The sequence below is a fragment of the Opisthocomus hoazin genome, chromosome 4, assembly GCF_030867145.1.
Source record: "Opisthocomus hoazin isolate bOpiHoa1 chromosome 4, bOpiHoa1.hap1, whole genome shotgun sequence".
Taxonomy (NCBI): domain Eukaryota; kingdom Metazoa; phylum Chordata; class Aves; order Opisthocomiformes; family Opisthocomidae; genus Opisthocomus; species Opisthocomus hoazin.
The window spans coordinates 63,052,966-63,069,236 of record NC_134417.1 but is presented as its reverse complement, the minus strand read 5'-3'; the positions used below and the strand labels follow the sequence as shown (position 1 = coordinate 63,069,236).

The 16,271-nt window shown below is 38.2% G+C and overlaps 1 long non-coding RNA gene across 11 annotated transcripts in view; it reads left to right on the top strand.

The window, feature by feature from the left end:
- Nucleotides 1-16,271, top strand: part of LOC142361177 (uncharacterized) — a 257,031-nt gene that overhangs the window by 170,727 nt on the left and 70,033 nt on the right. For 8 of the 11 annotated variants that reach the window (XR_012763762.1, XR_012763763.1, XR_012763759.1 and 5 more), the window contains exons 8-9: nucleotides 1,193-1,299; nucleotides 4,414-4,473. This is a non-coding gene — a long non-coding RNA (uncharacterized LOC142361177). Of the gene's footprint in view, nucleotides 1-1,192; nucleotides 1,300-4,413; nucleotides 4,474-9,861; nucleotides 10,329-11,892; nucleotides 11,990-16,271 lie in introns of those variants that run through there. The other 3 variants (XR_012763764.1, XR_012763758.1, XR_012763765.1) reach the window with 3 other exon arrangements.

The window sequence follows — 16,271 nt, the reverse complement described above, 5'->3', positions numbered from 1 at the left end:
AAAACAAGACCTGAAATGTCCACTTTCATTGCAGTTTTTAATCTGGTGTTCTATTTTCAGGATAGGTATTCTTCTCAGAGTGTTAGCTGGAGGCTTTTCATCTAACACTGCACACCACGCAACTGTGAGAATGAGGACTGCACCTTTGCTTTGATAGTCATAGTAAGGGGACAGGTATTAATAGAAGAGTCTCTGTAAGAATAAATCCGTGGATACATTCAAAGAAAGGGAAGGTGTATGTCTGAATATCTAAGGAAATATTATTGAGAGGTGGTTCTCACTTCCAAGGCTGTTTTTCTCACCTGTTAATTAAGATGTGCTGCAACAGGCTAGCTTGCTAGCACGTCTGTTGAGTCATTGTTTCTGTTCTGCCCTGTTGCAAAGGAGGGGAAGTCAGTTGAAACAATTATGAAACTGGAGTTATGCACCCCCACAAACCCTATTTTAGTAACGAAGATGGCACAGCAAGTGCCTCTGGTGGTACACTCTACCCAAAGTCAGCTATATAGAAAATACCTGGTCTGTGCAGAGGCAACAGGTCAGCTATTCCCCTCAAAGACTGAAGCAGCAACCATCAATAAGAAAAACAAAATTAGAAAATGAAATGCATAAATTTATGAGGTGGACAGAAACTCTTTGGAGTTTAGGGAGAAGTCAGCTTTTTACGTGGGGGAACTCTCTTCTGTATAGAAACAAGAACTTGGATGTAAGTGTTTATACTTTGGGTTGGAACACAACCAAAACCTCAGAAAATTGTCCTGGATTTCTTTGTTTATAATCATAAGTGTGAGTCTATGATATCTTCTTTAATTTCATGTCCATCTAGTTCTGTCCTGATCAATGATAACCCGAGCAGTGATGTCTAGCTCTTAAGCAGCAGAGCAGATGAAAATACAAACTTGTTTCAGATCATGAAGCTGTATCTCAGCTAGCTAGACTTTGCAGGGTGAGTCAAAGAATATAGATTAGTGTTACAACTGTTCATTGTGGGTAGAGGCTTCTGGACTTAATGATAAGCCTAAATATTGCTGTGGTGCACCAAACTAGTAGCTGATTAATGTGTCAAACAGGGCTTAGAGCATTTCCTCAGTGATGATTTGGTTGTATCTTGGTTTGTGAAAATACAGTGCCTTCTTTGGTCTTGCACACTGCAAAGCATCACTAGGCATTATGACCCCTTTTTTTTTGACAGGTAAACTGAAATACATGCAGAGTTGAACTCAGAATCCCCGAGTGACCAGTACTTCAGCTACAACTCACCAAATCCGAGCTCTGCTGCAAACCAGGAGCAAAGCCATTGTAAGACATTAGAGTAAACAACATCAAGAAAAGTTTGATGATGATATTGGAGGGCTTGTGACTAAACTGTTTGCCTCCCACACTAGTATTTTTTTAAAGAAGCTCGAAAGTATCATTCTCAGATTTTCTTTCCTGACTTGTGGCTGTGTGGCTGACGTTTATGTCTTTGTGCTGAAGCAAATAGAGTAGGGTGGGAAAAAACAGAGAAGGCTCAGTCAGAGTTACTTGTATCAGGCAGGGGGAGTGCTCTGTTATCTGGAGTTAAATTAGGCAAGATATCGGTAAGTAAAGTAGTTTTGTTGGTCATTGCAGGGAATAAACATGAACATTAGTATCTGTCAAAGGCATGGGGGATACAGAAGGGGCAGAGAGTATATGTACCCTGCTTTTGTTGAAACGGCAGTGTGTTTTTGGAGGGAATGCTTGCACTGAAGTGTAGACTCTCTGCAACTATATAACCCTAATTCCAGCATACTATTATGTCGAAACATTTGTGCTTCGTAACAATTTTCTCCTGAGCTGTAATCGCAGCCACTAGCCTGAAACCTTTCCCTGCGCTGCCACGAGGTGGTGAAGCCGGCTAGCTGTTTGCAAAATCCCTGCGCTTTCCTGCCTGGGGCGTGGGTTCGTCCGCAGGAGGATGGGTGCCGCTCGCTGGCTCGGCGGGGACGGGAACCGGCACACCTGGGGCTGGCTCTCCCCGAAAGAGCAAGTCCAGGCTGCGCGGGAAGTCAACGCCAGCCTGCTGCTTGACTGGGCTGGAGTTGTACAAAATGAAACTTCAGCGTCCAGCTATTTCTTCTGCACTTTTTTCTGAATATGTGGGAGACTCTAAACTCCTTTCATGAAATGAATCATCATTTAGATTCTCGTAGAAAAGGACATATGAAGTAAGGCTACTTCTCTCTTTCACCGAAATCTCTGTTTCATTTAAAATCTGTACTGTAGGAGTCCTGTCCACAATTTCTCTCATTAAAAAAATACATATAAACAAATAGAAGACCTGGATAATTCCACAAAAAAATGTAAATGCTAGCTGCTTTTTCTAAACTGTCTGAACTTTTTAATTTTTAGAGATAATCAAATGCTAAATTATTCCCCCCCGTCCCTACCCCGCCGTCCCCCAGTTACCTCCTTTCCTCTACCCCTGTATTTATCAAAAAGTGGTATCAAAATGTATGGGGAAAAGAAAACAGTTTTGCATTTTCTGTGTCTGCAGGGGATGGAACACAGGAAAGGAGAATTTAGGTGGAGGGGGTTAATTGTCAGTGTTGTATAGAGACATTTCCATCCTTAGCTAGCGTTAAATTAAAGATTGGACTTGATAATCTTAAGGGTCTTTTCCAACCTAAATGATTTTGTGATTCTATGAAAATCCTACTGTGCTTTAGATACCTCCTTTCTATTTCAAATTTACCAAGTATTTCATAAAAAAGCTACTTATTTTCATTTTCAATCATAACAAGAATGAGTACCCAAAGTACACTTTTCGATAGAACAAGCTGTGGGGAAACATAGCAGTGTTTACCAGGAAAAAAAAGTGAAAACTCAGGTTTTGTTTTAGGGGAGCTAGAAAGTTATAAATGTTCGCTAATTGCAGAAATATTCACATGACTGGGTAAGCAGTGGCACAACGCAGAAAAAGCAGAGATTTTTACTGCCTAAAAGATTAATTTTATAAAGCATGATAGACTTGCAAGGAAAGCAACAATATTTTGAGAATAAATTGTATTTAAATATTTTCTTCTAGGTTATAGTTCATGGTACTTATTTGCTAAACTTGCAGGACAAAATTCTAATTGCAGACTTTAATATCCTCTCCTTTATTCTGTGATTCACACCATTACATATGTGCATAGTGCCTTCTTGTCTCTTAAATGAAAAAGTTAAAAACTGTTTCCAAAACTAAACCCCTGTTCTGCCAGAGAGTGGCATCTAAAGTTCAAAGTCCTATGAGAAGTGGGGGGGTGAAGAGGGGGAGAAATGTACACTGTCTTTTTTGTTTATTTGTTCAGCTTGTATTTTATAAATCTGAAAAATGAAATAATAAAAAAAAAACCTGATGGATTTTTAAATTTTATTTGTCCCAAAAATATATCATCAGTAATCAAGGATTTACATATAAAAATACAGTAACTTTAAAATTCATCAAGTAATCTGTTCTCTGCGTATAAAAATAACTGAAAAGAACCCACAAAAATCAGAGAAAGATGCAAGGCCAAATTCAAAACATGTAAACTATTGGGAGAGAGAGGGAAAGCATGAGTTGGGAAAAGCAGAGGTAAGTGATCTATAAGAAGAAATAATGAACTATGATAAATCTCATATTACATACACACGTGAACCTATGCTGCTGCTAAATCTTTTTAGTTTTCTTTCTCTTTTTTATATTTACAGCTATTTTCTATCAAAAACACAGAGACAGAAAGAAGTTCCACTGCTGCTGCTGTTAGCTTCAAGAAGAAATGCAGCAAAGCTTTTCTGGTTCTGCCACTGTGGGAGACAGGGTGGCTGGCAAACTTTGTTCTACAGAAAGCTGCCTAGACCTGGCTGAAATAGAGTCCAAGAGATTTTTGTATTTCAAATAAAGCTGGGGTAAAAATCAGGCAAAATGCCACAGCTTTTTGATGTGTCGGGTACCTCCTGTGAAAAACAAGATTCCCAACTACTGCTACTTCCCAAATTTATCTGGGCATAGCTAAGATACACAGTCTTAAACCAGTGTGACGTCCATATGTTGTGGTGAACAGACATGCGTGTACCTAAGAAATGACCAGTTACTTGCATTAGAGTCTGTGCATTTTGTGAACATAAAGCAATACTTCTCAAGTACTAAATCCTGTTGCATGTCACTCTCAGGAAAACCTTAAAGTGTTGACGGCAGGATGGAAATTGAATGCTTGACTTGCAGTTCTATGCTGAAAGCAAATAAACAAACAAAAAACCCCACAGTTCCCAACTCATTTTGATAAATTATTGTAAAAAAAACAGAAAAGGTAGCAAGTGCTACTTGTGTATGTTTTCAGGTTTTGGGTGGGAGGACAATTTTTACGTCTATTGTACTTCTTAAGTCTATTTTTTTGACTTAAATGTCTTAAACTTTTTGTTTTACAGATTTATTAGGTCTGAATGAAGGAAACATCCTTTTGCCTGTCTTGCTTCGAGTCGACCGAGGTATGTATGCAGGACTTGCATCTCCAGCGTTTCTATAACGTTATACTGGGGATCGTGTCCTTCGTCTCATGAACACTTGCAGCCACTGGGTGGAGGACTTGTCTAACAAACCGTGTCCTTATGACAGAGTGAAAATCAATCCAACTGTACTTTGCTGGCTGGGCAAATTTGTCTAATACAGGTCATATATTAGGCTTTTCTTATTCAGTGGTCAAAGTGGTTCAATTTCCAGCTAGGACATAATTTGCACAATAACCTGAAGTTGAAATTAATACTAAGAAGCAAGCTGTACTAGGCTTAAGAAAAATCCATTAAGCTGTCTGCATTAGAGGAAGAAGCTGACCAATGGAATTGAAGCACATTTGTTATGCTGTAAGAAGAAAGTTTCAGACAAATATCACAGGAACCAGTCTGACACTCCAATAAGGTAACTTTAGGTTTAATTTTAACTGCAAATAATATTATTATTATGATTTATTTGTAGTACTTCCTTGTCTAAAGGACTCAAATGAGATCAGAAGCCCACTGTGCTAAACACTGTGCACTTGTACGCAGCAGAAGCCTGTACCTTCCCAGTGCACTTTATTTTTTATGTTGATAAAAGTAAGAATTGTGTGGAAGACCGAAGACCACAGCAGAGTGGTCCAAAATCACAGAGATCGTCACTGACTAAGTTAAGGACAGAATCCAGGTTTCTGATTTTTGCTCTTGTCTTCTTGTTACATTATGGTCTCCAAGATACTGTGACTTACATGGGTCATTTTGTTAAATGCTATTTGAAAACAGAGAAGAAACAGAATTTGAAGTCATACTAAATAAAGATTTTGAATGGTGACAAAATAAGTAGGTAAAGATGGTTAAAGAAGTTAGGCTTCCCAGAAATAGTTCAGGAGGAGAAAAAAAAATCTTTTTTTCCTTTTCTGGAGAAAAAAACAATTAGATAAAACAATAAGAAGCAATTTTCCAGCTCCCACCCTTTCAGTAGCAAGGGGGATATACAATGATATCCAGGGGAAAATATGTTGCTGCCAGTGAGCTATAAAACAGAAGTCAGCTCTACCCAGGAAAAAGAAGATGTTCTTCTTTCACGGAATCAGCCCGCTTTTCCTGTGTATATTCTGCAAAAAGGCTGAAATTCAAGGGAAACATTTTCACCAACTTACTGAGTGCAGTGATATAATATCTAATACAGTACAGAAACTTTGTGAAACAGAGCAGATCCCTGGGATCTAATGCACCCTGCTAAGAAATAGAGAACTTGCAAATTACTGCTTCTAATTTTTAAATAGAGGTGATGTGTTAACTCTCTGGATGTGATACTTATAATGATCTCCTTTATACCAAGTCAGAATATTTCTATTACAAAAATATTTATCACAAAAACTGTGTCATATCATTGAATAGACTAAATTATTAATACAGGCTGTTCTTATTTATATACTGGTATGTGATTTAGAAAGATGAAAATTATTCTGGGATAGATTGCATCAGCTTTACTACTGTTAAACAGTAACTTCTGCTGCAAATCATCTCAGTGGTCAACAAGAGCAAAGTAGTATGAAAAAAATTATGGACCTGGCAGTATTAGTAGCTAAAAACTTTGAATGGAGTTTGAAGAGCTGCAATTTCCATCATTCATTATGGATAATATGAACTGGCTTTCTGCGGGTGCCTATGCCATGTGTCTTGGTTTCCTTATATGTGTGTATGCTTTAAAACAGCATTATCCTGTTAATCATTTACTTGCTAGCCATCTAGCTGCTCAAAGATCCCATTGGTAACGATTATTCAGTCAACAAGTTTGTGCAAGTAGCAAATTGGCTGAATATTCAAGACTTTTTTTGTGTCTAAACAAGTGATTTAGATTGTAATTAATTCAGATCAAATAAAAGTGTCTCTGTTCTTGCTCATTCAAATCAGAAACTAAATTATTTCAGGTTGTGCTACCCATGACACTGGATATCCAAAGAGAAAAGCATAGTTACAGATATGCTGTATTACTGGTAGAAGGAATATTGCCCTTTTACCTAGTAGTCCAGAGACATTCAGATAATTTTCCCAGAAGCTGGACATCCAAATTCCTCCTCTTCTGAGGGAAAGAAATATCCTTTGTGTCAAGCTGTAAGCCCTGATCTTATATGTCATTCTCTCATATGAGAAGTGTTGAAGTTCCCATATCAATATTCAAAAATTCATTGACCCCAGAGAAAAAAAATGTATTTTCAGTACCCAACGGCCAGAGTACTCATCTGAGCCTTAGGAAAGCTGTGTTCCATTCACTGGCCTATGAAGTGGAACAGTTCAGGAAAACTCCTGATATGGCATTTAGAGCTCTGTCCTCCGCCAGGTGAATTTAAATTTGGACTTTCCCCAAGAAACTGGGGTTTGCTGAAAACAGGCAATTGATGAGGGCTAGCTTGGAGAAGCAAGAAGAAGAAAAGTCTCTTCCCACTGTCAGCCTGATATATCCCTTAGGAGTTTAAAGTATGCAGTTACACAGAGGTCCCATCTGGTAAAAGACAGAAAGAGCAGTCATAAACTTTCATTACAGAACAATAAAAGAGAATAGGTCTGGATTCGGCCCTAGCTGTGTGACTAAGCCCTGTGAGTTACAGTATTCTACCACATCCTTTTAACAGTACCTCACTGACAGAGCAAAAGTTGATTTTCCCCAGGTTTTCCTTGCTGAACTTACGTTAGCATGGCCTGCCTGTCATGCAGAGCCATGTTTTAATGCAGCTTCTTCAGAGTTGTCCAGTTTGGAGGGAGGACGCTGGAGATGCGGAGGTCACCTGTGTCTGTCAATTTGTTCGGTATACTGCAAATCATGAAACATGTCCAAACAAAGGCATAGATATTATCCAAAGCACAGAGAAGAGTTTTAAACTCTACATTTAGGTAGCTATTTTCTGGATGCACAGGGACCTTTGTTTTAAGCTTCCAGACATAAACTAGTAAGGAGTAAGGGGAAGGGGGGCTGTTACTTTTGGTGACCTGAAAGGAACTTTGGAGGAATTTAGCTTTTTCTGTTGACTGTGAGGAAGAACATCAAGCTTAGTGTCAAAGCTGGACAGTAAGAAGGCTGCCCGTATTTGTAAGTAGTCACACCTGACAGGTGCTGAACCAATGACAGATGCCTATGGATCCTTTGAAATCTATATATCTGTTATTAGCTCCACTGGGGACAGAGATTCTCTCTAGCTTGTACATTGGGCTGTGCAGAAGAAAGTAATGTAATCAATTTCTGGCTTTCTGTGCATGTTCAAACACACTCCCCCTTTCCCTCCCCAATGTATAGTTGTCATAGTGTAAATATTCTGCTAAATATTTCCTCCACCTGTTTCAAAGAATTAAAGAATCATCTCTTAACAGGAAAAATAAATGTACCAAATGTCACAATGCCTCAGGGGAATTGAAAATGATAAAACAAATGTTGTAACATTCTATTTTTGATCCAAAGGTAAACAAATGAAATGATGTGTCTATGTGTGTATATGTCATGTCATCCATCACCAAGGCTATTGGTTAAGGGAGAAATTACAGTTCCAACATATTTTCCAAACACTTAAACCTTTCTCATAAAATTATTTTGGGCTGAAAAAAGTCTCCTGCTCTTTCTCAAGCCAGGTCTCGGAAGTGAATTTTCTTGGAAGGTTTCATAAAAAAATATGTTCAGGATTTTATTTTCACATAATAACTTTGAAATACATTAGTTGACATTTTCCAGATGCACTTTTGTGCTCAGCAACTCAAAAGAAGCCCTTATTCAGGAGATGGACTAGATGGCAAAAAAAAAAACTGAAGAAAAATTTTTACCTTTAACCCTTCTGATTGCTGTAAGAGATAAACAGTCATTTGGTTCTGATAGAAACACTCCCATTTTAAGAGGCATAAATCTGTTCGTTTTTATTGTCTTCTGATAGGTCTAAATTCTGCAAGAAGGGGTAGATCAGTACGTTCCAGTGAAGCTAAATACATACTTTTCTTTGCAGGAATTTAGGTCTAGATTTTGTCTGTCACTGGTGCAATCCATAGGAGGTGGTTCAAAGAGGAAAAAGGACAGAAAAGCCTCTGTTTTCCCTTCAAAGCTTCCAGGAAGTGATCTTTTGAATTAGAGATGAAACAAGAGGCTTGCAAACAGCTCAGGCTCCAGATCATGTGTGTGGATGTCTAGGCAATTCAGATTGATATTGAGAGATTTATTAATCTCCTGGAGACCAAAAAATGAGGGCTAGTTCTTAGGAGTCCCCAGAACAATGTGCATAAAAGATATTACTATACGTTGTCAGAGTCAACCTTCTCTTTTATTAGATGTGTATGTCGCTTTGTAATATTACGTTGTTAGATGTTTAGAGGGCAGCCTGTGTATGTTCTTACTGCTTTCTCAGTGCCTACTTTTGTGTCCAAGCACCTTTATCTAGTCATGGGGTAGAAAGAAATAACACATAGCAAACTTTGTGTGGACTTCTCAAGACAATCACAGCATGAAAGAAATGACCAATCATTTGACTTGGAGGCTTCAGTTCAGTTCTAGCTCCACTGTGATTTTGTCAGGTAGCTTAGGATATATTGAATTAGCTTTACAAGAGTTAATGCAATCACTTGAAGCATGTTGTGTTCTTCCTTCTTCTAAGCCCATGTTGACATGCACCAGCTTCCATACTGATGCAGCTACACTGCTGCTCGTGGTACCAATGTGACAGAAAAAGCCAGCTCCGGCAATCCTATGCTCCATTGTGGTCTGCATCCTAGACACGTATTGCCTGCTTCTAAAATAAGGGCAAGAAGAACAGCACAGGTTTTGTGAGGATTAATATATGAATGATTAGGAGATCCACGGTTGTGCTGAGCCATAAGCCTGCCTAGACAGAATAGAAGGAGATGCAGTCCCACAGAACGCAAGTGTACAATATTGTCGATGCAGTGGCCTTCCTTTTTGATGCTGCTCCTGGCTAATAGCATTTAAGCTGCTGACATTTGAATCAATAACTAGTTATCCCTTTTCAGAATGGAGAAAATTCGATAATGGAAATGACAATGAAAGCTAAGGTGGACTCATGTGGCAAAATGAAAGCGTTCTTGTCTGTGGTATTAACAGAGATTTCAGAACTCTTTCCTCAGTCTTCAAAGTTCCTGCTCCTGCTCTCAAAAAGCAGATTACCTTTTCCTGGGTGTTCTGCTTAAGTGCTGACTGGACTTTTTAGCTATCAGGATTGATTATCTTATCTGTTCAGAGCTCTTTATCAGTCTGTCTTATTTGCATGAAGGTAAACAAATTAAAACATCATAACACATAGACTACCAAAGAGCAAGTCACTGGTGCCACACGCTGGACTCCAACACCTGATGATTTCAAATCTGTTTGCTTTAGAATGAAAGTAAGAAAAGGAAAAAATTACCACTGGATTGAAAACTGTCCAGTCGAAAGATTCTGTGCCCCTAGCATCATTTAGTAAGCTCCCACTGAAATCAATGGAAGTCTTTCTCTGCCTTCATGGAACTTGTACAGAGTCCATCTGGATCACATAGTCATTCCTGTATTTACAGTTTGAGTTAAAGCTAGCCCATGATAATTTCCAAAAGGGCAGGAAGAGAGATACTGCAAACGAGCACAAATATTTGTTGCAACTGAAGCCCTTTTTCTATTGAAGCCAGTTAGAAAGGGGAGCAGAACAATGTAACAAAGTAAATGAAGACTTCATTGTGAACTTCAGTGGATACAGTATAAGGTTGCATAAGCAGTTGAAGTCTTTTTTCTGGATATTGTTGGAACAGCATCAGATTTTTAATACAGAATGCTAAAGAGGATGGAAAAACTTTGCATTTCTACATGCACTTCAGCCTCTTCCCCACAGGTTTGGCTCATTTTTCTGAAGCTTTAAATAGCTAAAAAATGGCTTTCTTGTGTTGCACTGTTATTCTATTATTTTCTGTTCTTTCTTTCTGGCATGTATGATATAGTGTAATGACATCACATCCATTAAATCTGTCTCTCTTGCTTTCAGAAACTTGTTTAAGGTTGACTGAGGCACAGGGGTTCTATTTCATGCATTTAATGCTATTTAAACTGAAGAGCTCAAATTCATAATGCCTTTAAAACAATGAAAGAATAACCAGAAAATGAGTCACTGAAGTTGGTACTAGGCTTCTACTCTAACAATACTCTATGTGTTATACATGATTGAAGCACTTTTCATTTCCTGAACTCTTCATATTGCTAGGGAGTACAATCCATACTTTGTTCTCTTGACGTAACTTTGCTGTTTAAAGGCTGCTGATTCGGCAATAAGTAAATTAAATTTAATACCCATGTTAACTACCTGACAAATGACACCTGCAGTACTTCTCATCATTAATTTTTTCTTAAGCAGATGATGAACTGAGGTGAGCATTATATATATATATGTATATACATACATACATTTGTACATATATACACATAATCTCAAGAAATATAACGATATGAGAAGATTGATTAAGTGTAATGCCGGCATAAAACTACTGCACAGAATTCATTACATATCTCCATATCTCCATTTATGGATGTAAAATGTACCACCCATATCTTGAAAATTACAACATTGTCCAGCTGAAAGTTCCGCGGTGAACAAACTAGCTCGTAAATAACGTATTTTAAAATAAGCTATTGCACATACTAAAACGAATTTGAAAATGTCAGTTGGAGATCATATCACTTATATGCTTCAGACAGGTAATTATACTATGTAAGCCATGAGACTGAGATGGTTCCTTTCCAAGCTGTTGTCTAGGATTTGTTGTACTCAACTACTAGACATGCTACTCCCCCAGCCCAAAGCTGGATATGTTCCAGATACGGTTACTGTTCTTCTTGCATGCAAGAAAAAGAGACCATCCTTGACTACTAAGATAGTAATTCTTGACATCTGGAGTTGGTATGTTCTTACCTTTGGCAGCAAATCTTGCTCGTGATCCCACAATCTAGATGAAATGCACCCAAAATGTTCCAACATACAGCAGCTGAAAGTGTCCATGATGGACATACAAGACCAGGCATATGCTTACATAGCCAATAGCTGCGTTGTATAAACCCAAGAATAGGCTAAATAATGTCCGCTTATGCAATCACACTACAGGCAGTCACCTTTCCTCCTACTCCATGCTATTGCATGCTAATCAACACTAGAAACAAGGCCTTTAGAAAGAGGACCCTGCAAGTAACTTGTGAGTGTTGATATGTAGCGTTTGACTAAGGCTGATCTAAGAACCACTGGAGAGCTCAAACTATGAGCTATGCTTAATCTGTCTGCAATACGCAAAGTGAAGCAGTTGTCCCACTGTGAAATCTCGTCTCTGTGTGTGCGTGTGTGTGTGTATTCGCATGCCATGTCTGGAAAGAAGAAACTGATTCCTTACACTAGAGTGTCGTTTCTGTCTTAGGAAGATCTTTTTGTGGTGTCAGTGGTAGACTCCGTCCTTGGAGGTTTTCAAGACCTGTTTGGACAAAAACCTCAAGAAACCTTGTCTGAACTCAAAGGTGAGTTTGTCTTGAGCAGGAGGTTGGATAAAAGACCTCCTGAGCTCTCCATCTTCCAGCCACTTCAGTTCTGTGATCCTAAAGCTGTAGCTGGATACTTACAGAGCATCACCAGAAATGATGTGCTGTATTGGACAATTTATTTGTTTCTTTGTACTATTGCTTTTTTTGTTTCATTGAGGATTTTTTGGGGGGGCGGGTGTTTCTTTTTTTGTTTTAAATTTTTTTTTCCTCAGAAGCTAGGAATAAAGTAGATTTCTACACAAATTTTGCATTATATCTTTTAATTTCACTTGACTTTTCATAATAATTGCAGAATCATTCTTTAAAATTCTTCTTTTACTGAAAAGTAGCACTAAAAAATATTGATTTAATAAAGATCCATTAATGTCCTGCCTTTTTTCCTTCATGCTTTTTCCTTCATGTTTTAACTCTGATTTTATTTTTATTATTTTTCTCTCCATTATGCTAGCAAAAAAAAGTTATACCCTGCAGTCAGAATAAAATTTAAATTAAAAATAATTTCTATTTAAAAAGCTTTTAAAATCCTCCAAATTCATAGGAAAAACATAATTTAATGAAAAATGTACAAGTTATTGTTGTTGTTTTTGTTCCCAGCCAGCTTTTTTCTTCAAAAATGGGCATGAATCATGATATGTTTTTTAATAGTGGTAATCAGAAGGCTTTGCAACTGAAACCAGTCAAATTATGGCTTCTAAATGTACATTTTTTTTGTTAAATATTTAGTATCGCCATTCAGGGAAACATAATGTTGTTTTATGCTAACTAGCACAGATTGAAAGTATTTTTCAGTCTCGATGTTGAGTTGTCTAAGAACCTTTGTTTATATTGTATCCTATTTATGCAAGAAAATGAACTTCGTTTTAAAGCTGGTATCTTTGAAATAGAGGATAATTTGCACTGCATGTATTCTGTCTGCAATATCGGCTAAGTTTGCAAAGAAAACTAGTGGTAAAACCAGTAACGTTCAAATAGTTTATATTGATATAGCTCCATGGATTAGAGGTTTGACAATTTACCTAAACACTGTAACAGTGTAAGTCTTAATAACCTAGTGGAATTATATCTGTTAAGTCTCTAAATCAAATGACCATTATTTTTTTTCAGAAATGCTAAATATCACTTATGCCATTGGGAACTGCTTGCTGCCTTTCCATTTCTGCTAAAAATTAGGACACAAGCATCACATTCAAGAATTTGGTGCTAAAATTCTATTAAAAAAGTCTTTCTGTGGGCCAGTTCCAGAGAGACTGAGTTCCTCCCAATCCTAGAGAATGGGATTTGCGCTGTGATTCTTGAAACAGACCATAGTTTGGAGAGAAGCTTATGCAGGGATCGACTAATTCAGTGTGAAATTGTGTGTTTGAATGAGACATCACTTTTCTCAAGGAATGCAAAATTTACCAACCTGGGAATGGGTTTGTGATCTAGAACTGTGGGGGTTTGTGCTCTGGGGCACAGTGTGCATCTACTGATACCAGGTTCACTTCTGTCCATCTGTATCGACAATGTCATGTAACTTTGCCCCATGACTTCAAGGCACAGTTTGTGAATGGAGGAGTAGAATCTAAGAGGTGTTCTTGCACTTCATGGTTGCATGACTACATCACAGATTATTTTCATTATTTTACGAAAGGATTTATTGTTTTCACAGAACTTTCTTGCCTAGAGTTCTACAGTATTGCACAATAGAGAGTGCTCTTTTTTGCATTTTTCATACATTCGCAATGGGTTTAACTGCAGTAGTATAAGAAATAAATACGGTATACAGGCTCAGCAATGGGATCCAACTACCCAGAAAGTTTAACTACAATCTATGGCAAATGTCCTAGCTGCTAGGCCGTCCTTTCTTTTGTTTGTGGTGGCTCCACACAGGAGTCTCTGTTTTTACAGGCCTAAATCTACAGTCATTTACTCATGAAATTAGTCATTAAATCTCCAAATAATCACCTCTTAGTGCGTATGCAAGGTTCTGCCTGAACAGCACTTATGGGATTTAATGAATAGACAGCAAAGTCCTTGGGAGACATTTTTTTCTTATTTTTATGTTTTCACTTTATCGGGTTGATTTCCTCAAAATTTCAGCTAGTCCCCTAGAGTACAGGTGCTCTGTAAGCCTGAAAATACATTCCTCACTGTTCACTCTTACTCTTGAGTATTTCCGATGCAACTAGATTGAAATGTGCCTCTCATATTCTGAGTGGCCTGGCTTCCTAACATTTTTTAAAGGGTCATTCACTTCAGTGAGAGTTTGCAACTGAATGAAAAATTCACTAGGTTTGATTTTTATATTCTTACATGGTAAAAAGAGAGTGATATGCAAAATCATCTCCTTCTTGGAACTTCAAAATTACCACGCCAAGACTGAATTACAGACATGATGAAGAGATGCATCTTATCCATATGAAACGTATACATGCTAGCTGATATTAGTATGCTGATATGAAGCCAGGAAGATTTTCAGAAGTCCTCAGCATCTAGATCTGGATGAATTTCAAGACGTGGTTATCTCCAGTCTAGTGTTGTAATGAAGTAAACCAGATTTCAAAAAAATTTAAGAGTCAATAGCTCCCCCTCTTAATGGGAGCAGATGGATGAACACATTTAGAAATCTAGTTGACTGCTATGCTGGAGGGAGGCTGGAAGATTGGATGTTTTCAAACACAGATATATTTGTTAGTACTCTGGAATTATACAAAGTTCTCTCATTATTTGTGTATATTTCAAATATCTGTGTTGCAGAAAGATTGTGCTGTTCCCAAAAGACCCAGTGTTACTTCTAAAACTAGAGGTGAAAACCAGTGATTCTCTTAGCTGTGACCAGTGGTCTCATTTGCCACCAATTACTGTTTAACTTCATAAATCTTTAGGGATTTTACGAGTCAAGATCATGCAGCTTTGCAATGATGCGTTGTTTTTTTTAAATCTGATTATTCACAGCTTGCTAATTTGTAATTGGACTTTTACAACTGAAAAACCTCCAGATTTCAGAAAAACTAATTTAGTTTTTCTTTGTTTAATTGTGGCATTCACACTCAAAACTGTGGAGTGAGATTGCTTCTAGTGGGTTGTATGCAGTGTTCTGGAACTAATAAAATATATTATTGATTGCTTAATGAAAAGCACCACGTTCATACAGATTTACTGTGGCTGAGGATGGATACAACAGCTACTTCTTATTCTGTTTTGAGGATCACCTGCCATTTTACTTGGGTGTACTGCTGCATATCAAGTGTGCTTTTAAATTAAGTTATGGTTGCCTACAGGGCACTATATTGGGTGGCTCCATTAAGATACCCTTATACTTTTCCTTCCATGCAGTGCTACCCGTTGCTTTTAATTTATCTTAAGATCATCAAAATTAATTATGATAGAGTGTATTAAAAGTTGAAATAGCAAATCAAAGAGTTTTATTAAGTGCCCTTTAGATTTTCTTATGTGTTTAGTTGTTTGAGCATTTATTTGCTCATCACTGTCTGATTCATCGTGATTACTAAGAGAGGGATTGGTAAAGTAGAACAGAAATGTCTGACTACAGTGGGAGTAACTACAACTCTCTTGTTTCTTACCTGGGCTTGACATCCTTACCAGAGGAAATAAATGCACAAATGTTCCAGCAGTGAAGGTGGCAACTTGTAGTTGCCCTTCCCCTGTTGAGGCGTTTGGTCTATGCACCTTGGCAGAAAAACAGTGGCTGTGCATCAGGCATACAAAAATTCTGCTGGTCCTCCTCCATCACTCCAGTGGCAAAAATTCCAGGGCATTAGTGGCTTGTCCCGACAACCGTCACTGCACTGTGATGAGTCTTGCAGTGGGGAATGAGATCCCACCCCACTTGCCAGACATGACAAATTGTACCCCCTGCACTGGGTGGTTGGGGCAAGATTTACTAGGATTTTTCTGCTCACAGTTAGTAGGGGCTGGTGGAGACCTATCCAGTGACACCCTTGGGTGGGCCTGCTTCTGTATTGTGTTGGGTGCTGTCCCAAGGCACAGACCCTGTGAAGTTTCCTAGGCAGAAACCCCTGCAGGGATTCTAATATATTTTGTGCCCAAATGGACAGCTAAATCTGTGGTTCTAGTCCACACCATATAAACCTTTAGCCTCCTACTAAAGCGGAGCGAACTTCTTCACACAAATGCTTGAGCTTGCTCAGCCCTCTGCATGTGCTGCATCTCTGTCTGTGTCTTACTATGTGGCTGCTCAGGCCGGAGGTACTCAGGGTGGTGGGATGCATCTGCAACTGGAGAATAGGATCTG